We start from the raw sequence: 26,121 nt of genomic DNA on the forward strand, positions 1-26,121 counted from the left end.
TGTTGATGCACATGCTCATATTACTACTTCAAATGGCCACAACCCAACAGCAGCACATGCAGCACTAGGAATGAGGAACATCTCACGGGAATTCACATAGAGTTATAGGTTTGAAGGGACCTCTGGAGATCATCTAGTCCAACCCTCTGCTAAAGCTGGGCACCACTGAAAAGAGCTTGGCACCATCTTCTTGACAACCACCCTTTAGATACTTATAAGCGCTGATAAGATCCTCTCACAGTCTTCTCCAGGTTGAACAGTCCCAGGTCCCTCAGCTTTTCTTTGTACAGGAGATGCTCCATGCCCCTCATCATCTCTGTGGTCCTCCAGCAGTTCTCTGTCTTTCTTTCTTGAATTGGGGAGCCCAGAATTGAAGGCAGTATTCCAGATATGGCCTCACCAGGGTAGAGTAGAGAGGGAGGATCACCTCCCACAGCCTTCTGCCTTTGCTCTTTTTGATGCACACAACCAATCTGTTGTCCACCCAGGTCCTTCTCTGCAGAGCTCCTTTCCAGCAGGTCAGCCTTTAGCCCATACTGATGCATGCAGTATGCATTCACCTCTGGGCACCACCTAAGACCTGCCCAAACTTCAAAAATTAGGCACAAGCATGTTTCAGATTGTTCCATGTCCTAATGCTACATCTGTTCACTGCCCAAGCATTCCTAAAACAGATTCTGAGCTCTGAAACCATACCAGCAAGTTTGGAGAAGGAATCCCCAAGGAAAGAAAACTAATAGATGGCATGCTGCTATATGCAAGGCAGAAAGGTTATATAAGAGGGAATGAGAGATCTGCCAGCCCACCTGAACACATAAGAGTGGTTACTTCCTCAAGGCCTGGTTTTCCCTCTGTGTGATATTCTCCACCTGTGGCTTTCAACCTTGTTCTCATTACAAATCCCTAAAAATAAAGCAGGATAGGGCTGCATGTAAGCTGACTTGCTATAGACTTTTTTTTCCTCAATTTCCTTTGCAAATACCTTCGAAAGATCCTGTGAATTCCATGGGATTCAACAGACCATGCTTTGAACATCACAATACAGCTCCCACCCTCTGTATTAAACATGGATACTCTTTATAGGCTACAAATTGTGAAAAAGGAGCTGCTGCACCTCTTATTGTCAAAGCAGACACCTTGGATGGAGCATGTCCTGTGAAGCTCCAAATACTGTAACAAATGTTTTCCTTTGATGGAGACACCCCTTGCAGATGGAACTTACTGGGACCTGACCTTCTTAACCACATCTCCCAGGCAGAGGGATTGCCCTGGATGAGGCCAGTCCAGTCCATAGCAACATAGAGCAGCCCCCTCCAGCCTGGTGAGAAGCCCTTGGAGAATGTGAGGGTCAGAAACCATGCACCTGCTAGGTGAGAGTTTACCTGTGCTTCACTGCTGTCTTCTTCCACTCTCACTCAACTCCTACTGCAGCTCTGCAATCTCCCTCCAGCTGCATTGCCCAAGGCCACCTCTGCTTTTCTGTCCTCTGTGCTCCTGCAGCCTCTCCCCCTTGGCTCATTTCTCTCTCTCTTCTATAATCCCCTCCATTCTCTCCTCTCTCCTATTCTTCTCCCATCTTCTCTTCTTTTTCCAATTCCATTCAGTGTCTTTTCACTTTGGATCCCTCTCTTTCTTCCCACTCTCTTGTGCACCACTCCCCCCCTCCTTTGCTGCCTTCTCTTTGCCAGCGTAATACATTGAGAGCTGCCATTCACCATCCTCATTTGCCATGCAGACGGCAGGACTGCTCATGTGGCCCTCGCTTGCAAACAGCAGCTCCAGCCGGAAAAATAAGACACCAATTAATTCTAGCAGCCAACTTTCTGTTTAAAAACCTTACATTATTTCACATTAAAGACTGGCAGTTTATGTCTGTCTGCAAACCGCCCGGTGCCAGGAACGTATTTATAGAAGGACTTATGGAAGGAAGGGTTTGGAGTTTTTTTTCCCCCTAGTAAACACAGAGATAGGGGGATTGTTTCATTTCAAATGCATGTGCAAATTCTCCAGGGCGCAGCTCGAGGCCAGAGCAGGAATGGGTCTTTATTTGTAAGCTGTTACTCTTGGCAAGTCTGCAAAATGTTTTCCCCCAAATGCATTTTACTCTCATAATTACCGCACGGTGGGTTTATATCAAATCCCTATAACTTCAGCTGTGTGACACAACCTATTGAAACCCAGCCGGAGCCCGTGGGCACGTTCGGGGTGCCGGGGTGCCGCTGCGGGCTGCGCGCCGGCTACGGGGCCGTTCCTGGGCTGCCAGCGCCATCTAGCCGGCCCCGCGGAGCCGCCGGCTGCCCGACAGCCTCCCTCGCACCTCACAGGCCGAGGTTTGACCCTCCTGCCCGCTAAAATCGCCAAGCAGGGCGTCTCCAAAAGGCTGAATCCGGAGCTAGAGCGCACCGCCCCACTCCATCCCCCCGGCACTTCCATCGTGCCACGCGGGACGCGCCGCACGTTGCCCCTCCGCCCGTCTTCCAGCGGCTCTGCTCCAGTGGCCGTGGCCTTGGCAGAGCTGCTTGGATGCGGAGACAGGTTTCACGCTGTCTCTCTTTTTTTTTTTTTCTCCTTCCCGAGTGGCTACAGGCACACAGGAGCCACCAGATTGGTCGGTGCTATGGGGCCATCTGGTTCGGTAGTTTGTTGTGACAAATGCCCGGTGCACACTGCAGAAAAGGGAAGGGCAAGAAATGTCACAGGAGGCATTTATTAGAAGAAGAATAATACCAGCTTGCATTTGCACAACATTTTGCTTGACCACCACCATCCAGCAGATGAGCTGTGTCTCCTCGGTGAGGGCAAGGCAATGAAGCGACCTGCAAATCGCTCTGTAGGGTCTGTTGTGACAGGACAAGGGGAAATGGTTTCAAACTAAAAGAGGGAAGATTTAGATCAAATATAAGGAAAGAGTTTTTTACAATAAAAGTAGTGAGGCAGTGGCACAGGTTGCCCAGAGATGTGGTGGTGCCTCATCCCTGCAGACAGCCAAGGTCAGGCTGGAGGTGCTCTGAGTGCTGATGGAGCTGTGGGTGTCCCTGGTTCAGTGCAGGGGAGTCGCATCAGATGGCCTTTAAGAGTCCCTTCCAACTCAAATGATTCTAAGATTCTATGAAATAGTTTCAAACGCGAGCAGAGCCATCCCTCACTGCAGACACTTAAGTTGTCATTTAGTAGGGTGGGTACTGGATTGGGCCCAGAGTGCACTCAACTGAATATTTCATCATCCTTTTGCAGACAAATGCTAAAGGGAATAAGGCAGGGGAGAGGGAGGATTTCATTGAAAGAATTTTCAGGTCTCCCCAAGTTGCGGAGCCTTGTCAGCTTTCAAGAGAGCCACAAAAATTCAGTTCGTTATTTCAATTACTGAATTGCCATTTTCTAAAGGCTCACCTCTAAAAATAGTTACATTTAAAAACAAAACAAAAAACCCACAAAGCAATTCTTCAAGTAATGCCATCCCTTTCATGCCCCAGCTCTCTCTGGCACTCATACCAAGATGGGAGGTGGTAGCTCAGACATCCAGTTTGTCTCAGGATTCTGTGTGGTTTCAGGAGAAAAGCCAACATGGTGGCTGGTCCTCTCACTGGGTACGTGGCAGAAGAACACCCCAGAACTACAGAGAGCAGGGCTCCCATCCACAGATGAGAACACTCCTCTACTCGTGCACCAGTGCCTTGGGGACTGCTTAAGCACTGCAGTGAAAGGACTGTGGAAGTGCCTTTGACAGATGTCCATGTTTGCCCACTGCCTTTCTTGTCTCATGACTACAACAAGGTCTTAACGGAGTAGTAGAGCAAGTTAACTGGTCTGACCTCCCCTGCTTCAGGCAGCATTTATCAGCAGGGCCATTTCCAAGCTGGATTTTGCCACTAAAGGAAAGTGAATCTAACACGCTTTCTTGAGCCATCCCTCACCTGAAATGAAGGCAATCTGGGCACAGCTGATACCATTTCCAGGGTCACTAATAGAGCACTGAGGTGGAATGTCTAGAATATCTGCTCTGCTTGATTCCATTATAAACCAGGTCACTAACCAGTGCAGATCATAGCCTGGAGAACGGAACAGGATATTTCACCACTGCTTGTCATGCTGGAGGTACAATGTCTCTTACACCTCACAGCTGCAATTCATGCTGACTTGTATGCACACAGTTAATATCCAGCATGAAAAGTCCTTTCCAAAGTTGATCTTGACCCTTGGAAACTAAAGTTCTTGCAGCAAGGAAAATTGTATTTGTGCCTCTCCCACCTCCTTGAAGAGCCCCATTGTCTGCAGGACAGAGTCCTCTGAAGCTCTCACCATCAGCCTTGGAAACAAAGCACTCTCACTGTTTCTTTTCTGAGATGCATGCTGACCTCTTCTCTCACATAACATAAAACTTTCACACTTCAACTTCCTGTGTTTCTTAAAGTAACACTTGGTAACACAAACCAGTCAACACCTCTGGAGCCAGGATGCTTGGCTGAGGCCACACTACTGCTGTTAAGGCAGAGCTCCACGGCAGGCAGCAGGGCAGTGGGGATTTGGGGTGAATGCAGACAAGGGCATCTTTCTAGGCAGTGCAATCCATGGCTTAATGGCACTGGCCATTGCTGCTTCTCCCAGACACCTTCTATATCACTGCAGTCAGGATTTTCCCTTCCTCTATGCTTCTGATTCCTCTCCATCACCTTGCCTATCCCCTTGCTTGTCATTCTTCTCAAGAGAAGTTCCAGCTGTGGAGCTGAATGTGGCATCTGCTGAGTGGAGAGAGGGTAACTGGAGAAAATCTTGGAAACCAAGTGTCCTCAGGTGTCAAACTTCCTAGCAGGAGAAATGGGACTGACCTCAGGCTTCACTGGGCTGTAATCAAAGCACCGTTGCCACAGAACTCAACCTGCCACAGAATATTCTTTCACAATGTGGAAATTGCCATCCATATTTAATTCTGGAGGAAACACCAGTGAAAACATCCGCTGCTGTATATTTCTATTTCCCAGCATTTCCCAGGATACTCCACAAGCCACGTAGTTAGAATGTCATAAAGCTAAGTGGGAAGGGATTCCCTTGCACATCGCAGAGTGACTGCTTTATTGGTGGGGCAAATGGAGATGCTCCAACTCTCCCGTGTTGCTGCTTTGTGGCAGGGTCAGGGAGCTGCCATCTGCAAACACACACACACACACACACACACCCAGTGTGCACACAAGGAGCTGAATATTGATTCCTGAAAAGCATTGCATCACTTCTGTTTTTCCCATCGCCCCATGAAGCCTGAACTCGAGCTCAGATTCTAGAACAGCAGCCATTACCAGCATTTCTTCTCAAAGTGAAAGCAGTTTTGTTCTGAAAAGAAACTCTAGAGAAGGTATTACTGGGTTCCACATTTACAGTATCTAGGTGACTTAGTTTGCACATTAAATATTGCCTTTTTCATTACAAATTAAACCTGAGATCCGAAAGTGACGCTGTGTTCTTTTCATTGCCACCAGGAACAAAGACTGCAACTGCAGCTCCGCTAGTTGTTCTGTCAATTACAGCAAATTAATTTGCTTGTATTTATTTATCACTGCACTATCAAAAGTGCACTCAGAGCAACACAGTGCACCAATAAAGGCAGCCTTGGCAGCTTTGTTTTGGTGTGCACAAGAGCTGCTGTATCTCATGAGCTTCTTCTGCTGAACCTACAGGGAAAGCAAAGGAGGGCAGGGCTGATCCAGCACTAACCAAGGCGAGAGCTGCCCTCTGCCAGGAGAGGATCTGATTGTGAAAGACAACAAAGTCTGGGAAAGTGTTGGTTTTTATAAAATATTTTATATGCTGTAGTGCCATGATTTTACGTGGGCAGAAGATAGAATTATAAGCAACCTTTAGCCAAGTGAGCTTCTTCCTCTTATTATAATTGTGCTAGCTGAGGTCAGATGAAGAGTATACAAAGCAGTTAATGTAATAATGACACGTGATTGTGTGCAATGTGGCCGGCAATTGTACACTACACAGGAGCATTAGTGTCACTGCTTTGATAACTCACTGTGACACCTCTTATTTTCCCCCATGTAGGAAGAAAGAAAACAGAATAATATACTTCTCCATGGCTCCCCATATTTTTACAGAAAGCTTGTCATTAAAGAAATGTAATTTTCTATTCCATTCTCGACAGACTGTTCTTTTGCATAAAATATTCTCCCATGCTCTGCCCCTTCCTCCCTACAGCTCAGCTCCCAGAAGCCATTGGTCCCCTTTAGAACAACCTCTGTAGGAACAAGGCTCTCCAATTCACCTAAAATTCAGGGATATCAAGTCTGACAGCTCCACGCACTGAACTCCTGCTCTAAAATGCCCTCTGCTTTTCAGTTTCCCAGTGGCTAAACTCTTCACTGAGAAGTTCTGATTGTTTGCATAGTAGGAAACAGTCAGGATCTGGCAAGTAGAACATTTATGTAGATATCTTTCCACTATAACGTAGGTGTATATGTATAAATGCATAAAACCTCATGGATCAACATTTCATCATATATAATACCAAAGAAATCATTCATCTACTTACAATGAAACTATTCTCAAAAAAGAGCTGGTCTTTTTATACTGGTTGGAATATTTTGCATACAATGCCCTTAATAAAAAAGGTCACTACTTTCACCAAAACCAAAATTTGTCCTTAAAAATTGTTACCAAAATAAACATATTCCATTTTTATTGGCATTCCCTCGATCTGTCTCTCCTGGTAATGTTACTAAGGATTTGATCAGAATATTTCAAGCTATTTTAAAATCTGTTTTCTAAACACTCTCTTTTCCTATAAATTCTACTAAAAGAAAAAAAAGAGAGAGAGAGGAACTTTAAAAAGAATTCTGGAAAAGGACTGTTGATTTTTTTCTTTTAATGTGTTGCAGACAAATATTTTTTAAAGAGATAGAGTATAAAATGGGTATAAATCCAGTACCATAACACAGACAAAATACATCTCTCTATATTGTTTTCTTAAAATGGCTTCTTTAGTTTAGACGAGCTCTCTGTATGTTTGTGTCTGGAGAAAGCCTGATTTGTTAGGACTTTTCAGATCACCTCTCATTTCGGGTGCTATTGCATTTTACAATGCCAAGGCTTAGCTCGATTATGGGAGCTGAGAAAACACAACACATTTGTACAGTGTTTGTGTTTATTTTAGTGCACATTATAGGTGTGCACATAGAAGAACATTCCATGGAAAATGTATTCCTATAATACATAACTGTATAATCTACTATATATAAAGTAACTCTTACTCATGGATAATTGTATATAGGAATGATAGAGGCAAAAACCTTCATCTCTGTGCAATGCTGTTAGCGAAGGCTTTGCAAATGAAAGTTCAATATAGCCACCCTACTGGAGCACAGCACACATCTTATTGCTCTGGTGGCTCTTGCAAGGAAGGTATGAAAGTCTCATTCTTTCATAAGAAGGCCGCATGGAATTGAGGATTGTATGGTTCTGGGGAGACTTACTGTATAATATCAGAAATTGCTAGACATTTGAAGACAGAAATGTCTTTCTCCTTTGAGCATTGCATCCTAAGTGCCAGCCAGAAATGATTTATATGTGCTCATCCTTATTATGGACTACACATAATAAGGGCATGATAGAAATCGTATCTGCATAGATTGAGGCAGTTCCAAGAGATCTGCTGCCAGTTTTGTTTGACAAGACACTCAATCAAGTGGAGAGGTTCAAAATATTTCAGGAGGAACCTTCTGCATTTTTAAGGCCCAATATTTGTATTCACTTAACAGAAATCCTAAATGAGAGCAACATGAGTTTATATTCATCCTAAGTTGCATTCTCCAAAGAGGAGACTATTTTGAGCTTGTCTACCAGCATTTTAAAATAAACACTTTATTCATTTCATCATTTCAATATGGTCCAACACATGCCTGTTTCTTTTTCTCTCCCTTGAAAGAATGTGAAACGGGACATTAAATACTGTCCTGGAAAATGGATCTTGGGCCATATTTTATACATTATTCTATTAAATGGGCAGAGGGTGTTCCGTTATACCTCTTAATGCCTCTACATCTCTCTACAAATCCTACCTGATCTTTGAAGTGCAGGTTCATTTTCCAAAGAAGCAGATGCATGAAGAAGAAAAGAGCACTTGAGAGAATTTTATACAGAGAAAAATTATGGTGATGGGAATTGACATTCCTCAGAGTGCCTCACAATTTCCATGGAATGTTCCACTGCTCCCATTGAGGCCCAGTTCCTCCCACATTGAGCAATCCCATCCCAGTCAATAAAACTACTCACGTGAGTGAAGCTTCACAGGCTTCTGGTGGACAAAACGAGAGGGCAGTTCTTATCCTAAAAAGACAAAAGCAACTCAGTTTGAGGGCTTGGTTTTACTGTCTCTCATAGTGTTAAACCTCCCCCCACCCACTGCCCCATGTCTTGAAAATCTGTGGACACAAATCACTACGCTGCACATAGGAAAGCTCATGCTCCAAGACAAGTTCATGCAGCACAAAGCGCCTCGTGTGCAGGCTGGGAAGCAAAACATTTGCTCTTCCAGCACTTACTGCACCGACAGCTTGATAAAATGGTTCAAGGCGTAATGTTCAAACAGAGAGAGAAAAAAAATTAAACATGTAATAATAAAGTTAAATGTAACTGTTTTAAAGTATAATTCTTTGGAGAGCTCAGTTTTATGTTGGGCCGACATTTGAAGTAGCACTAGTCGTTATTAACGGGAAGCACAGATAGAGGAGATTTAAATCACTAAAGTAATAAAATCTGAACGAGGTCTAGCACCTTGAAAGGCTCTTGGAGAGAAGATTGCATACAAATGCAATTAAAACGATGCTTATAAAATACTAAGATGTTAATTGGGTTTAGTCCCAGAAGCCCCAGCAGTACAGTATGTCAGAAGTTAGCTGGTTTGAAGTTTAAAAAGAGTGGTTTAATTTGTACACCTTGTCCTAATTACGAAGCTTTCTGCAGCCTGTGTATCGGCATGGTTTATTGTAGCTTAGAGCTTTGTAAAACAAACACACACCAGTTAATTGGGTTATTGCAATGGAAAATTGGGCTGCAGAACTGAAACCTTCCTTGCTCGTGTTTTTTTACAGCTTGTAATGAACGCTCCAGCAATGTCAGGATAGACTGATTTGTAAGGTGTGCAGTTTACAACTTGGTTATACCGCTGCTCTGAAAAATAGGTGATACAGTGAAAACAAAGACTAGCACGATATAATGTTGCTGAGCTGGTGGGTTGAAGCCCCAGCTGGCTTATTTATATCTTTCAATCCCCCCAAATACTCCAACAGGTCTGAACTCTGCATTCCCACATTTGGGAAAGGACCATAATATGCGAGGAGAGAATACCCCAGTTGTTCGAGGAGACCGTGGAGGCTGTGAGCACCTGCTGGGGGTCCTGTGAGGTCGTGTGTTTTTTCTCATAATCAGTAAATAAATACTTAGAATAAGAACAGAGTAATACCAAGAGAAAAAAAAAAAAAAAAAGGCAGGATGGGAGATGTTACTGTACACGGTATTGGAACAGGCTGCCCAGGGAAGTGGTGGAGTCGCAGTCCCTGGGGCTGTTCAAGAGAAGTGTGGATGTGGCACTGAGGAACACGGTCAGTGGGCATGGTGGGGATGATCTTAGCAGTCTTTTCCATCCTTAGTGATTCTATGATTCTAAGTCTTGTTCAGGACCACTCTAAGAGTTCATTTGTGCCTTTCAGCTGATTCTCATTTCTTTGTGTGAAGGAACACTTTGCGAAAGCAAATCTCACCTCTTCCTTCCTGTCTTGCTTCAGACTTCATGGAATTGCAGTCTCAGAGCACACTCTGGCAAAGACCTGTCTAGGTCGTGAAACCTCCTGTGTGTGGCTTGTTTTTTGTGAAACAGGCACTGAGCCTGACAGCATGACCCTCACATCCTCCTCCCTGCTATGGCTCTGTCAGATCCCAAGAACTGTGAGCCCCCAAATGCTGCAGAATATAATGTGACAAGTTGGCATGACTGAGAAGTTCCTCAATGTGGAAACTTACTCCAGAAAAAGTATTTTCTCCCCCACCTCCCTGGTACAGTGCACTTTTCAGTCACTTTATGAGGGGCTTCTATTGAGAAGCAGTGAGCTGCCCAGTGTGTGTGGGTTTGGAGCTGTGCATTGTGGTGCAAGCCAAGACATAATAGAGGTAATACAATGTGTGACCAGTCCTACACTCAGTAGCCTACAGAACATAGGAAGGAATGTCCCTTTGCACACCAATATCACATTTGTATGATTTATGTGACTATGGGCACAGTCGGCCCGTTAAGTACTAACAGACCACTTCAGTTAGTCTTCAGGTAAAAAATAAGTTGCTGAGAATGAGGAATGATCATGCAATCAGAAATACTTGTTTGCATTTAAGGTGGCATGGCTAGCATCAACAGATCACATACCTATACCTATCTATATCAGTAGATCACAATCTTATTTCTGCAGCCTTGATACATCAGATACTTAAAAATGTGTAATAGTATGCACCTATGTAGATTAAACTCTTAGTACACATGGGGAATTGATGTTTTTTCTTCATTGTTCCCACTGATAATATTTGATAGAAATCAGTGTGATCCCTGCTTGCCCCTATCCACCTTCCCCAGTGAGCAAGCAATCCACACAGCTAAATATCACTTCCCTTAAAGCTTTAGAAAGTCCTGCATTTTCCAGTCATGAACAGTTGCCACCCCAATTGCTGCATTTACTTGCTACTTAAGAGACGTCAGGGCATAATCTCACCTCATTGAGGAGAGGATTTACATACATACTTGCCATTAGCATTTATAGGCAATACACATATAACTCAGCCCAACATAGAGTGAAAATATAATTATCATAACCATTGCCACATTGCACAAGGCTTGGGCCATTCTGAGGCAAAGGTCTAATTAGCTCTAAGCTGCAGAAGATTTGCATGCAGTAGTTTCTTTTTGACTTACTGCTCAGTGCTTGGTCTGAATATTCAAAGGTATTGTTTCTTATTAAAGTAATTTCTTCATGGCCCACTGTGTCATGTCAAAACTCCCCTATCTTACTGCGTTTTTGTAAAGGTACTTTAAGAGCATTAAGTTATGTTTTTGGCCTGTTCTGTTGTTCTTGCTTCATTGTTTTTAAATGCAGAAGACCAATTCTGAAGTAGTATGTTTTCTTTTTTATTTACCAGAATTTGCCAGCAGTAAAGTTATATAACACTAAAAGGAGACTTACATGCACTGTTTCCAAATAAATGCTTTTTGTGTGTGCTGAATTCACTTTAAAAGTTTATGATCTTTACAAAAGTAGTAACTCAAGTCCGTACCACATGCATCTGCCAGCTTTCATTGGGTGCAATTGGCAATCAACGTATTTCATTCCCAGATTCCTCTTGTACTTCAGAAGTTCACCTACATTGGGAACAATCACACTTGGCTTCCTATGCAGACAAAGATGAGACAGATGTACCACTAGGACACAATTAAGATTTTAGACAGAGTGAATGAAGCTCAAGAGAGTCTTATTTCTCTTTACTAAGATGAGAAATGTATCCCACCTTATCTTAGGGACCTAGCAGATGCACCTAGAATCCCCTTTATGGAGTATTGATTTTAGGATGCTAGATCCATAACAGTCCAGAGGTAAAAGGCCATGTCTGTAGGAGCACATATCACAGAATAATTTCTTTCAAAGGATCGCTGAGAGACAAGTGACTGTAAACTTGTTTTTTTTTTTTACAGCAGGCCAATTCCCAAGGTCCTTCTTTAGGTTCATTCTCCTCCATAGAATAAAGGGTTTTACTGGATATAGGATGAATAAGAAATAATGAGCCAGATCCTCAAGGTTTGGACCTTACTCTGCTTAGAGCCACAATGCAGCCGCCTGTATTCAGCAGCTCAGCTCAAGTGGGCTGTGCATTATGCTGAGTGCTCCCAGACCACTTGAACTCTGAAGTGCTCCTCCAACCTCAACTACATTCAATGGCTCAAGAGCCTACAAACAAGGTAAACTCCTGGGTTTGATGCAGGGGTGTTTGGCACTCCTGAGGGTTCCTCTTTGCATGGCAGATGAGTTGGTAATAAGGAAAGCACCTGCCAAAAGGGATCCCACTCCATCCCACTTCAATCTATATCTACAGCCATAAACCTCTGCCATCCCCTGCCTGGTGGATCTGTTCATCACATCATCACTAGGCAGCCAGACAGGTTCTGGACATACAAAATAATTTTTTGGCTGGAGCAGCCACTTTAATCAACTCACTCTGTAGAGAAATGATTTGTAGTTCTGCTCCAAAGGGGAATTTTTACATATGGCAGGAGTCAGTTTGCTTGTTGGGTGCAGCTCAGAGCTCTGCAGCGCAGCACAAAAACTCACACTTAGGTTGTCAAGTCTGGGGTAGAAAAAAGGAGGGAGGTGCTAAGTATGATGTGATCTGTGTGTGCATGCAGAGTTAACTGTCACATTATTTGAGGGTTTCAAGTAAGATACAAATGGATGAAGAAAAATTTATAGAAAGGTACCAGGAATCAAGTAGGCATTCATAGAGTGGATCTTTAACTCTGTTTCATTCCACCGTTTTAAGTGTTCAGAAAGTACATTTGTGTGGTACTGCAGAAGCTCCAAGGAAAACCCTGAGCAAAGTATGGCTTGTTTATCATTCTGTACCACTCTGACATCCAAGTATGAACATCACTGAATTTCATTTCTACTTTTATATGAAGTCCTTGACCAACAGTTCTTCTCTTGGGGAACTGCAACAGTTTGACAGGGATGATGCAGCTATATTCCCTTTCTCTATAGTCACCCTGGGGGTGTGCAAGATGTGGGGAAATGGGATCCACTTGAGAGAGTGGGAGATGATGAAAACCACTATTCTAAATATATTGCTGGCTACATGTGGAACATGATCATTTTACTAAAAACAAGGAGCCCCAAAGAACAGTTCTCACTATAGAACCCAAGAAAACTGAGCCTTGTGCATGCTCCCTGGGCATGGACCCATCTCTGGAGAGGAAGGAAAGAAATCATCATCTCCCTTTCCTGGGAGTGCTGGTAGACTCAATTGCATGAGCGATATAACTAGCTAATCTGAACTCACAGAAAAATCCCCCTGCACTGGCCCCAGTGCCATTTCCATGACATCTGACTCCTTCAGAAAGGCATCGCAAGCCTGCTTTGTTCCTCTCGCTGCTCTGGTAGAAGGAGATAAGTGACACACTCCAACTTGCCGAGGGCTTTGGGAAAGTCATCTTGCTGGGGGAACTGCAGGAGAAGTCTCCCTGGGAATAGCGGCTTATATTTAACCTCCCCTAGATCATGTCAATGTGAATCTGGAGAGAACAGGTCTTTCATTTTTCTTCTTCAGTAAGCTACCATATGTACCTCATCCCCCACTTAGACTATGAGATTGATGGCTAAATTGCTTAACCCTGGTGTTTTTAATTAATTAGGTCTACTTCATAGAAGGTTTAATACAGTAGTTTAATTTAGACTTTGCTCGGTGCATGATATAAAATCCAGATTTATTACTATTTTTTATCAATTTTTATTTTCATATGACTCAGTCACTCATATAAAAAGACTACTTATGTTATAGACTTTAAAAAGTGATTCCCTGTAGATATTGTAAAGTATAAGGTCTATTATATGACAGTAGTGTGTTTATTGCTAAGATTTGGTGCATTGTTCAGGAATCCATTGAAAGATGGTATACTAAAAGGATATTTTATACTGTGAAAAATGTAAGGTAAAGTACGGATTCTTTTTAAATATCATGTTACAATGCTTTTACATAATACCAAAGGGTATGAGATAACTGCTGCTTTAGGAAACTCAACACAAAATGAAAAATACTTAGAATCTTTAAAGAATAAAAAAGACACAACAATTTGTTGATATCTGTTTCATAAAAGACCTGCAGAGCTGTAATCTGGTGAAATCCACTGCTACTCTTGGTTAATGAGCAGTTTGTTAGTTAACAGATGTTGTTATTAACTTGAGAGGTACCTGGTTTATAACAGCAATACTTAATCATGGTGCAGGGTGGCATAAGAGCCAATGCAGTGGCACAGTGGCAACAGTAAGAACTGCCATGTGGTAGCACAAGGTGAAAGAGTCACATCTGTATGCTGGTGCAAGCATTTGTGCTCTGATGTGAGCAATTCTGGTTGCACTCTGCAGAATTCCAGCAAAAGTTATTTTATTAGAATCTGTTATACTCGGTTGTGTAAATCTGGTCACAAGCACATAAAAATTAAAAAAAGATCTTGAGATACTGATGTGACTCAGGAATTGAGGTCATATAAGTTCCTTACAGACAACTGACAACAGACAAACTGATATGACCACTTCTGTGATGTGACATTCAGAAAGTCTGAGAATGTTTTTCTTTTACAGGGCACTCACTTCGCAGAGCCTGGTTTTCAGGTAGCTGCTTTTGCTGTTGAGCTTCTCCAGTTACATCCATGGTCCAAAGGGAAGAACTTGCTCACAGGCAGCAGCTTGTCATCCTTAGAGCCTGCATAATACACACTGTTTGGTCCAGACCTTGAGCTCTCATCCAGGTTTAACTCACAGTCTTTCAGCTATTAAAGTTACTTCAAGGTAAGCAACCAACATCTTTATTCTCTTCCTTGAATTTTGGTCCAAACATCCAAGGCAGTTTGTTTCTTTTCTGAGGAAAATACACCAGGATATTGCTTTAACTTTTCCTCCCCCTTCCGTCCCCCCCCGAATGCTAAAGAAATACAAGGGCACTTAGGTCTCTTACTAGGAAAAAACAGAGAAACAGAGGGGAGTAAAGACACCAAGGAGCTCATACAAAACCCTTCCTGTCCAGCTGTAATCATGCCTGCTGAAAGCATGATAACATGAAGTCTCTCAGGGCATGCCACAAGCAAAACCAAATAAATTCAAACAGCAAAGCAAACAAGAACCTTATAAATGTAGTTGTGACTTTCCAGGTGAAGATTAAGGAACAGAAAATCTGAGGTTTTTTACACTAATTTTAATTCCTTTGAGGTCCGCTCTGAAGTACAAGCAGTGACCATACTATATAGGAAAACAATGTCTTGACATTGTGCCTGTAAGTCCAGATATAAAATACTACCTAGGAAAACCCTAGAAATGGAAATCAGGGCATTTCATGTCACTGCATTTGACATCATGAAGGGAGCAAATAGGAAGAGAGGATCTGACCCCCCTTGTTGCCCTTTATTTCCAGTTCACCAGACAGTTGTCCTTCCTGTGAGTATTATCTGTCTGACCTGAGCAGACCTTCAGCCAGATAACCTTCATCTTTGAGTCAGTCACTGCACAGGCTGTGCTAAAAGCAATGGCAGTTTAATGCAAGTTATTGATAAGCTGAAGATATCAGAGCCAGTGTTACACCCAGCAGCACTTCCGCAGCAGCTGCACAAGAGGCAAGGAGGACTTGGAGACGAGCAGTAGCTCAGTACAGCCATCCTGGACTCCTCAAGGGAAAACAGCATAGGTGCCCAATGGTCAGTCCTTTCACTAAAGGCAGTGGGTGTTAAGGATGTGAAAAAGCTCCAGATCTTCAGGTGAGCAGCCTAAGAATGTCCCCTCTGTAAAGCAAGAAGAATGGGGACAGAAGTGGGGAGTCTGTTTCCAACTCTTCCCTAGGTAGTGTCAGCTCAAAGCAGGACTCCATGGATTTCTCATGTTAACACATGCATGGCAGTTGACAATAAAGGCCCAATCAATAATTTGTAGTTTGAAAAAAAGCTCTTTTAGAAGAAACAAGTATAGGTTAGAAGGTAAGTTTGCAGCACAGATTCAAATCAACGTATTGACTCAACTTTACAGATCCCCAGCCCAAAATGAATTCCACACAATAACTAAGCAGTTGCCTTCCAAAGGTGTTAAGCCTATTTGTGTTTTGTTTGTTTTGGAACGGCCAATAAAACAGCTTTAGATGATGTCAAACAGTGCTTAGACCCATACAGAGACAGCTGCTCAGATAAATACTCAAATCCCAAACCGTGTTCTGTTTTATAAGACATCACAAGCTCTTTGCAAATCCACTTGATACGTAGCTGTGAGCTAATGCAACTTCCTCACATCTGCCAGACCACTTTGGGCAGGTCAGAAGGCAGTAAGCTTGCTCACCAGTTCAAGCTTCTGCTATTGCTTCTTTTCTCCTAGAAAAATTACAGAACCTTATCATATCTTTCTGAATAGTAGCTTCAATATGACACCGGAGTCCCTGAGATCAGAAACTACCACTACTTCTGGCAGCATGAAGTGGTAGCTAATCGTAAGCATGTACAAAGGCTAAGAGGACAACCTAACCTGCCTGAAGGCACTTCCCATCATTTGACTTAAGAAAATTGCCAGGAAAGTCTCTCACACAATTATTTCTCTATATTTTGTCCTTTTCTCTATTGTTTCCTTTGACCTGTAATTAAAATCTCTGAGACTTGAATTTTGCCTTCAGCCTTTTGTTTTCAGACGAACATATACTGCACTATTGGTATGATACAAGAAAAACACCGTAGAGACTCTGAAGAGAGAATCATTCCAGAGCCTGTGGGATGAGAGAATGGCTCCAGTCCTTACCACTGTTACACTGGTATTAGGAGTAATTCCATAAAAGCCAAGGAAATCACTAGAGCTAAATGCTGAAGGTAGTCTGTGGTCCTACATTCAGCTCCAGTGACCATATGCAAAACCGAGAAATTAAGAAACTCGTACCAACCCTGTATGCCAAGTGAAACAAAGGACGTGATTCAGAGTCTGGACACTTACTTTTTATATCCTGAGTTCCCATTTAAACCAATCACTGGCAGAAATAGTGAGGGAGACATGTCCTGGTCTTCTATCTATCTCTGCTGTGGATAAGAAAAAGAGAGGGAGGGCAAGGAGCAGATGCTGAATGGCTGCTGTGTTTCAGACAGCTAGACAGGGCTGAGCAAAGCTAATGTTCCAACTACAGCAATATTCTGCTGGGCACAGGAGAAAAGCTTCCAGCAGAGTTGGAGGAGAAATATCTGTGTGTGCGCTTACTGCAAATGCTTGATTGTAACACAACAACCTTAGACCTTCATGAGAAGTCAAAGTTACAGTTCTGGGCATGACTTTCACTGTTTTCTTCTAGAGTGATCCATGTTGCAGGTTAGGAAAGATGGTTGGTTAATGGAGTTTTATACAGGTTCATGTCTCTGCTTTCACTTCAGGTGGCTTGAACAAATGCTTTAAAAAGTACAGAAGCAGCAGAGAGGAAAAAGTAAAAGACCAGTGTATCCTTTGTCCAAAGTAGTCTCTGTTCTATGACTTATCCAAAGTATGGATCAGAACTGGTAGGATTCCTCAGAGTTTCTGAAAACCAACACAGCTACGTCCTTCTGAAATGTTGAAATTTTCAGAGAAGGTGAAAATTAAGGCTGATTTTTTGATGGCGATAATGGTTTCTTCAATGCAACATTATCATTTTCTTTTAATAAAGAAGACAGAAGGGATAACATGGCCAACACCAGTCAAACCATTTACAATGGCCAAAAGAGATGGAGCTGAGGCCTTCAGGTACTACAAAGAACCCCAAGTAGGGTAAGGAGAAAGATGACAAGATGTTGGATACAAGTGCAAAATTATTTCCTTTCCATTCGACATAACAATAGACCTACAGCTGACCTTGAAACTTCCAAAAGGTGCCCTTGTATTGAGGCCTGGAAACAGTAGAAACAGCAGAGGGCTTCTGATCTCTAGGAACTTCACTCACTCACTGAACTTTTGAGCTGTCATTTCCAATAAACTTGGCTGCAGATGAACCAGAACTTTTTTTTTTAAAGGAAAACTATTCATAGTTTGAAAAAAGAATTGTGGGGATTTTTTCCTTTGTCATTCCATTTGACATCCAAAAAAACTACAATATCCTTGTGGAGTAGAAAGAGAAATAGATGGAAGAGGAAAAGAGGTAAGAATAATGTTACAATGAAACCACAAGCAATAGAAGAGGAAATGTTAAAGACCCCAAACCCAAAGAGAAAAATCAAGCTATGAGCATGTCTTTAAAGCAAGTGAGACCCAAATGTGCTTAGGGAAATTAAGTGATTCCCTATAGGAGCTCCTTTCTCATTTTAAAATGTGATGATAATGATTAGCAACCAACATATTAAACGAATATCTCTTTCTACAATCTAAAGTTTTAACTCATCTGAACCAGACTTGACTCCTAAACCTAAACAGTTCAGGAAGGTGACCTGAGATGACAGCAGAGGATGACATACTATTGACTACAGTGAGGAAGCAGAAGGAATGATTGTGCCTATCAATTATTGAACAGAGAGAATGGAAGGACCCAGTGAATAACTAATACATGGAAGCTTCCAGCTCTGTGCTCCAAACAGGCTTTGGTAGCCTAGATTTATAATATAATGAAGCTTTAATATAGATAAATTTAGGAATAACATGATCAAATGGTTTCTCTTTAATTAAATAGTCATTAAAAACTTGTTTGCTGTCAATCTGATGTAAAGCAATGTAATGTTTGGAGTACTCGGCAAATGTTCCCCACATCATTCTGAACAAGGAACATAGAATTAGGCAGTAATTACACTGAGGACTAAATCCCTGAGTCATTGAAAAGCTCCACAAAATACCTGGTGGCACTGCTAATGCAGCCAGTTAAGAAAATCTCAGCTGATGAATGAGAAGAGAAACAGTACAGCAATAAATTCCTCTGTCTACTCTGCAGTCAATAGATTTGTCTTGTACCACATTCCAGCTGGGTGTTTTTCACCTTGTACAGAGAATCAATGTAAAATTTAGGCTACATTGAAGTTTGCATATGCCAAAGCTTTCCAGTGCTTCCTGAATATTTCCTAACCATTCCCACACGTTCTGAACATACTTTTTCATTTTTTAGCTGAGAAGGATTGCAATTTTTAACTTGTTTCCAATCCTGCTCCCACTTCCCATCATTTTGTGCCTGCTTTGCATCTTGTATATTGACCTTTCTGATGTAGCAGAGATTTACAAGCAGAACTACCTTGCTGAGGCCCTTTAGGTCCCAGAAATAGAAAGAACCTTGCCAGAGGTAGATGCATGCATGAAATGAGATAGCATATTGTACATCTGATAAAGCTTCCTTGACTTAGCTGTCTGAAAATCATTACCTGTGTCTATTTCTGTAACAGATATTGATCAAAAAAGTGCATGCTTCTTACTGGCTCTCAAAAAACAAAGTTTTAGCCAGATATGATCTGAACTGACGTGTCTGCCAAAGTGGTGCTTTGCTTCAAGAAAGAGAAGGAAAAAAAGCTGAAATGATCTATCATAAAATAGAATAGCAAACAGGCAACAGATCTATTTTCTTTCACTCCTAGAACTACTTTTAGGGTTAGAGGTAGAATTTGCCTCATGATCTTTCTAATGAGGAAGTGAAACAAAGACATTCAGGCCTACAGCTGAAATGTGCTTCATTATGATGGGATTAAGTCAGGGCAAAGCCACTGACTGCAGTGGTGTCACCTCAGCTTCCAGCCGCTGCACCCAGCCGTCCCTCAGCAGCAGCAGAGCTGGGCAGTTGTCCTGGCTGCCTCAAAGCCGAACAGAATCTCAGGTCTCATTCGGCTGGGGAGGGGGAAGTTTTATTTTACAAGTCTGCAGTGGTTGGCAGTGGTTGTTTTTAGAAAGGCTGCTGATGTTTCTTAGATTTGCAAAAACAATGGCTTTAGCGTGGGAAGGACCAGATCCGGTGCTAATTTGTCTTACAGGAGGCCTTTTAGCAGATAATTTTGATCCAGAGCTCAATAAGAATTGGAAAATGAAGAACAAGTCATGCCAGAAGATTGGAGATCAGAGGTTTTGCCTCTGGAACATCCCTGGTTACTAACAACACAGAGGGTTCCCTTCAGCATTATTAGATCAAATGCCAAAGCTACCACCGCTAACCTGCAAGGTGCTCAGCACTTCCCACTGCCTTTACAGTCGCTGGGGAGATGGCAGCTGCAGGATCATGCCCTGCAGGCACCAGGGAGGCCATGGCCCCTTCCAGCTCCTGCACAAGGAGCAGAGGTCCTCAGTCACACCACAACACTGCCAAAGCCTGAGCACAGGCAGACCGGTGTGAGGCCGCTGCCATACGGCTGCCTCACCGAACAGTTGGGATTTTAATAGGCTAGATATTGTCCCGGCGTTTGGTATTCATTGATAATAATAGAGATTATGTTTACTTAATGTATTTGCTATTTAGGCAGATGATTCATGTTAAGCCATAGGCATTCAGTGGCAAACATCATTAGTTCAGATTGTATGAGAGAAAGGCCCGGGAAGAGGAGGCACAATCTGGCCTCTATCATAAACAGCTGTGCTTCTAAATCACCATTCTCGGGTTGTTTCCTGTAGTTGTTGGTATATACTGTACACTGAAAATTAGGCCTCAAAAACACTTATTAAAAATTTATACAGCTTATGACAGGCTCTTTCAGAAACATAACCCTTAACTAATTCATGTTCACTTACCCTGCAGTTTTCTATTTATAATACTTTACAATTTCTGTGTATTTGTACTATAAATTATTCAATGACATGAAGGTTTTTATTTTGATGAGAGAATTTTTGATGAATTTGACAGAGTAATTACTTCAAATCCTGTTCTGGATCGCTATGAAAATATTTAATTTTATTTACTCCAATAAATAATTAAAATGTGAGAGTAGCAAGCATACTCACAGTGCCTCATAGCCTGTGACTTCTGTTTGCTTCTCCCTAATTAAAATAGCAATGTTTATGTGTGTACTGATTTAAAATAATAATAAATTACCAGCTGGGGAGGGACATCTAAAGGAGGAGGAAGGAGATTCTGGTAGCAACAAGCACAGTCTTAAGGATAGGAAGAAATTGTTCTGGAGAAAGTGCTGTTAGATGAAGGCACTCAGAACGGAATCTCGACAAGGTGAATGTTACCCAAGTGAAGATTATTCTTTTTGCAGATTTGAAGTTTAGAAAAGGGCCATTTTTTGACATGGTCCCAGGCAGATTCAGCAAATATTTTAAGCATGTGTTTATCTTGAACCTGCGAGCAGCAGTGTCACATATTTCAAGAACATTCATGCTCAGATTTCAATTAAAGTATGTATTGAAGTGTTGTTCTGGCAGCAGCCTAAGTCAATGATTAAATCAATGATTAAATTACATGTTGTGATTTGTGCTACATTGTCTCCTAATTCCCTGTGATTTAATCCAAAAACAAATACTCTTTGTCCCACTGAAGAAAGCACAAGTTGCAACGGTTGCTGGTTTGTAGGCTGTGGTCCTCTATTTCCTCCACAGAATTTCCATAGGGTCAAATCTATTTTTAAGTCTTATATGCATTTTTACTGCTTACACATCACAGAGCTCAAAGACAACAGAACTGTATGTATAAAAAGCAAAAGAAAAGCTCGAATCCTCAGACTCTCTCGATTATTTTGTAGGTCACAAACAGGCACATATTAGAAGTTTCTAATTACATTGAAGCCATCAAGCATGCAAGTGCATAGTCATTATCATATAGTAACAGGTTAATTACCTCATTAGCTGGCTTTTTTGACATTAAAACTTGCTCATTATTGCCAGTGGTGATCTGGTTACCTATAGGTTGATAATTGAAAAAAACTGTCATTTCTTGACAAAATGACTATTTGTATTTCACAGGAACAGAGCGAAGAGGGATGAGACATTGGTTAAATAGCTGCAAGCAAAAGCAGAAATATTTTGCTTAGAAATAGTTTAGGAAATAAACTATTTTCATGGCTAAAGGAGGTAAATTACAGCTGATCCCGGCTGGCAGTGCAGGACAGAGCTCATTGGTGCCTCCGTCACAGGTAAAAATTCAGCCCTGGTCAGCAGACAATGGCTGAAATCAGTGCCATCCATTGGCTGTTTACAAGAGTGTATGCAAACTGAGCAGGTGAGATCTCAGTCCAGTTCCCCCAGGACAGGTGCTCCTATCCCCAAAAAGCACTGACAGATCTGAAAAGAATGGCACACTGGGTGGTGTACTCACAGTACACTGTGGGAGGTGATGGGACCTGAATACTCTGCTTGTGAACTCAGCAGCCAAGACTTCGGGACCTGCCACTACCCCCAGTTACATCATTACCTCAGTGGGCTCTATCCACGTAACCCAGGCACAAAGTGCCCCCTCCTGCACCCCAAGCACCTTTCACTGACACAGTTTGCAGGCTGAGCATCACATGAGGAGATTTTCATGTCCAGCACAGGACATGAGAAGCTACACAGAGCTCAGGTCGCAGTGCTGCACCATGGGGACTCACATCCAGCTCCCATATATAGATCAGCTGCTCTTTCTGTCTCTCGCACCAATGACACACACACAAACACTATGATTCCATTGTGAGCTCTGATGTGACTAGAAGTCATGGCTGGTAATAAATCCTTGCTGCTAGTACCCGGTTGGATTGCATGTCGGTGGGTTAATCCAATAGCAAACCCTAATAACATGACTTCCAGCTTGCTGCAAAAGCAATTTCTGTGCAATGTGCCATATTCCAATGGCAGTGCCTCAAGTCGCAGCGAGTAACACGTTCTGTCACTGGCTGTTGTAAACACTCGGGCTGCTCGGTGTGCACTGTGCACAATTCGTCTGAGCAGAGACCTAAAATCTTACACCTGCCTGTTCCACTCAGTATCAAGCCTAAATAAAGCCTCAATGGCAGAAGCAAGCAGGGAACAGAAACCAGTTGTGACTGGTGCTCACAGCCAAATGCTTAGGAGAAGAAGACATGGGCTTGGGGTTTGCTTTTGCTTTTTGTGGAGATAGTGGAAGAAGCAGCAGAGGGGAAGGGCTGGCCCTGGAATGGCATTGACCACTGGCTAAGAACTCCCTGGGAATGGGAGAGGGGAAATCAGAGCCTGTTCTCCCAGTGCTGGGGAGATCCCAGCACTGACTGAGCTACAGGTTGAGGCACAACAAGACTTGGAGCTGAAGGAGGTCTGGCAGCTAAAAGGGGCACAGCGAGCCTCTCCATCACTCTATTCCTGGCTACCATTGGTTTGTTTGTAACCTCAGGAGAATCTTGTCAGCCAAAATGGTCTCACAATAGAAGCCAGAAGTTAATTTAAGGTAATGCAGCTGGTAAATAACCATCTTCATTCTAAGGGTGATAGTATTAAAAAAAAAAAAAAAAAAAAAAAGGAGAATGCAACACAATGCACCTTTTCAATTGACATTTTTCTTGCATTCATTCAAAGACCTGAGTTTATAGAATGCCAACCTTCATGACCTGGGAAACAGTGTTTGGCATCTGGTTTTCCCTTCATTTTTCCCCTTTCGTTCAGGGGGGTTGGACTCGATGATCTCTGGAGGTCCCTTCCAGCCCCTACAATTCTGTGATTCTGTGATTCTTTTTCCTATTTTTAGCCAACACTGAAGATTTCATTTTTCCTTTTTAATGGAGCAATTGTTATTGACTTCCTGGTGCCTATGTTCACAGGGTAGGAAAATAACGAAATAAAATCTACTGAACCTAAAAATAAAGAACCCAAAAAGCCCATGTAAAGGAAGGCTTTAATTTGGGCAGCCTACTGCATATGAGGACACTTGATACAGTGGTGGGCCTGTCTGCATCCCACAGGACAAGTGACCTGGGGCAAAGTGCCTACTAGTCCCACCACTGTTCCGGAGCAAGGGATGCAATGCACACATTGTAGAGCTCATTCACAGATGTTTAAGTTCTCCAGGACCAACTTCCAGTAAGAATTAGCCAGAGCTTAAAGACTTGCTTTGAAAGCTTGAAAAAATAATGATGCTTGAAAATCACTGAGTTTAATAAATACTCCTCAGTTTCAAGTCCTGTGTAGAATGTTCCAAAACCCATACCAATAAAACCCTGCCTGCAACAATCCTGAAAACTGATTTATATTTGCAATCGCTCAGCACTGCATTTAAGCATCTTCTCCCCTTTTCTGGTACATTATTACTATTTAGAAATCACTAAATGGTGGCTGCAGAGTAAACAGACGTCACCCTACTTCAACCCAAGACCCTCAGTGTTCCTTTCTGAGAATGAGGGCATTAACTACACCAGCACACAAACGCTGCTGGAGGTTTACCACTAAAACAGTAAAGCAAATTTTAAATTGTGTTAAAACGGGGAAGAAAAATCCTTTCTCCACAATCTTCTTGGGTGGGAAGCTACATCAGTCATGCCATAAGGACAGGAGGAGCAAGCAGATTTTATTGCAAAATAAAGATGTGAGTAAATCTACTATGATGAATATAAAATGCCTCTTTTGGTTTTAATTAGGAGTCACCTTTCTAGGTGACCAGGAATGAAACTTTTCTTTTAAGGGAACCACTTTGTACCTGACTTTTCACACAGAAAAGCATATGGCAGAAAATCAGGAAGTAGGGATTAAGGTACATTTTAACGGGCGGCATGTTCAGCCAGATGGCCTCTTCCCTGTTCCTCAAGTTCTGTATGCTTTTTCCCCTTCCAGAGTTATTTTGCTTGAATTCTTTCTCTCAAATAAAAAATATCACTCCGTATTTTATGGTATTTTAACGCATACTTTTCAGTCCACCTCACACACTTCCCAAAGCACAGGCTTTTTAAACACCAGTTGTGGCATAAAGGTAAGTGAGATCCTTTCTGGCTTTGAGGGCAGCAGCACCTCGGGACTTGGAGACTTTCCCAGTGGTTTCCCAGCGCCTATCTCTCCCAGTCAGAGCTGAGCAGCACCAGCACCACACTGCCCTGTGCTACAGCAGCAGAGGAGGTCAGTCTGGCAGGAATGGCCTCCAGTGCTGCAGAACCCAAAAGGTTCTCCTGCCCACTTGAAAAACGTGGGTATTCCCTGCCCACCGTGGATGGCACTAGCAAGTGATCTGGAAAACAAAGACAAGAAAAAAAGTCATTTTTTGTTGATGGGGAGGAAGACAATGACAATTAGATCTGTTTGGATGCCCTTAAGAAAGCACAGATAGAAAAAAATCACAGTTCATAAGAATGCTATGTCGGAGCACTTAAAGATTATTCTTTTTAAAGCCAAGAACTGAGCAGGGAATTAAAACTGAATTAACAGAGGTGAAATTAATTGTCAACAGAGAGGATTTCTGCGTAAAACTTGGGAGACAGATGAAAAAAAGAGCACAGGTTTGGTGGTCCAGTTTGGAAAGTCCTCTAATGAGTCACCTGGCTGGGTATGAACTGTGCTATTGGTGCCATCAGACAGAACACCCTTGTAGCACCCTGCAGCAGTCCTCCAGGCACAGCAAGGAACAAAAGAGAGAAGCACCCACATCCAGTAATGTACATATAACAGCTATAGTTACATTCAGCTATGTCTGTGTACACACACGCAGGTATATATAGACATGAAAAAAATATAAAGCAAGCAAGCAATCCTATTTTAAGAGAAATACACTATTTTTATGGCATACAGAAAACAGTAATGATGATTACACTTCCTCGGTGGAAACCTTCATGAATACAATGTAAATTGCATGACACAAATGCAAAAATAAGGCTTCAAAATTCTGACAAATAACTGCCGGAGAGATTTGGATGAAAGACTGAGGAGTGAACAGTGGGGAACTTCCCGAGGCTGGAGCTGGACAGTGTGTAATGAGCAAAATTCATTATCTTAAACTTTTGGCTATGATGTGTAATTGTTAACCTCTGCAGTTAGTTCAAGGCTCCTTTCAGTAAAATATATGGGTTGCCATCAAAGCTGATTTGGATTAGGAGGCAAGCATGTGCCCTCACTTTTAGGTTATATTAATACACCAAAATCAATAACATGCCATAGCTTTCAGAACTAGTAATAAAACACCCTAAAATATTCCCAGAATACTTCTATAAATTATTTGCTCAATGTACTTATGTTAAAAAGGTTGTCAGTTACAGTGCTCTGAAAGACTCTAAAATTACAAGTCATCGTACTTGTATTTGATAAACCCCCTGCTGTTTTGGGTCAGAGAGGGCTCCAAAATGGGGAGAAAAAAATCATTATTTTCCCTAATAAATAAATTACTTGCCTATATTTCATGTATCACTAAAGCCTGCCAGTATTGAGGGCTTAAATAATAAATAGCAAATAGCTCCATTCATTTATTAATAATAATGCATCATCTTTTCTTCCTCTTACCATATTTGCAGGCAATGGATTGAAC

General features: G+C 42.2%; 1 long non-coding RNA gene across 1 annotated transcript in view; it reads right to left on the reverse strand.

Moving 5' to 3' along the window:
• Positions 1-8,265: 8,265 nt before the first annotated feature.
• Positions 8,266-26,121, reverse strand: part of LOC149915906 (uncharacterized) — an 87,735-nt gene continuing 69,879 nt past the window's right edge. Inside the window, exon 3 of the long non-coding RNA XR_016471270.1 lies at positions 8,266-8,319. This is a non-coding gene — a long non-coding RNA (uncharacterized LOC149915906). The remainder of the gene's footprint in view (positions 8,320-26,121) is intronic.

Source organism: Phasianus colchicus, chromosome 15 (assembly GCF_987193195.1).
Source record: "Phasianus colchicus chromosome 15, bPhaCol1.hap1.1, whole genome shotgun sequence".
Taxonomy (NCBI): Eukaryota; Metazoa; Chordata; class Aves; order Galliformes; family Phasianidae; genus Phasianus; species Phasianus colchicus.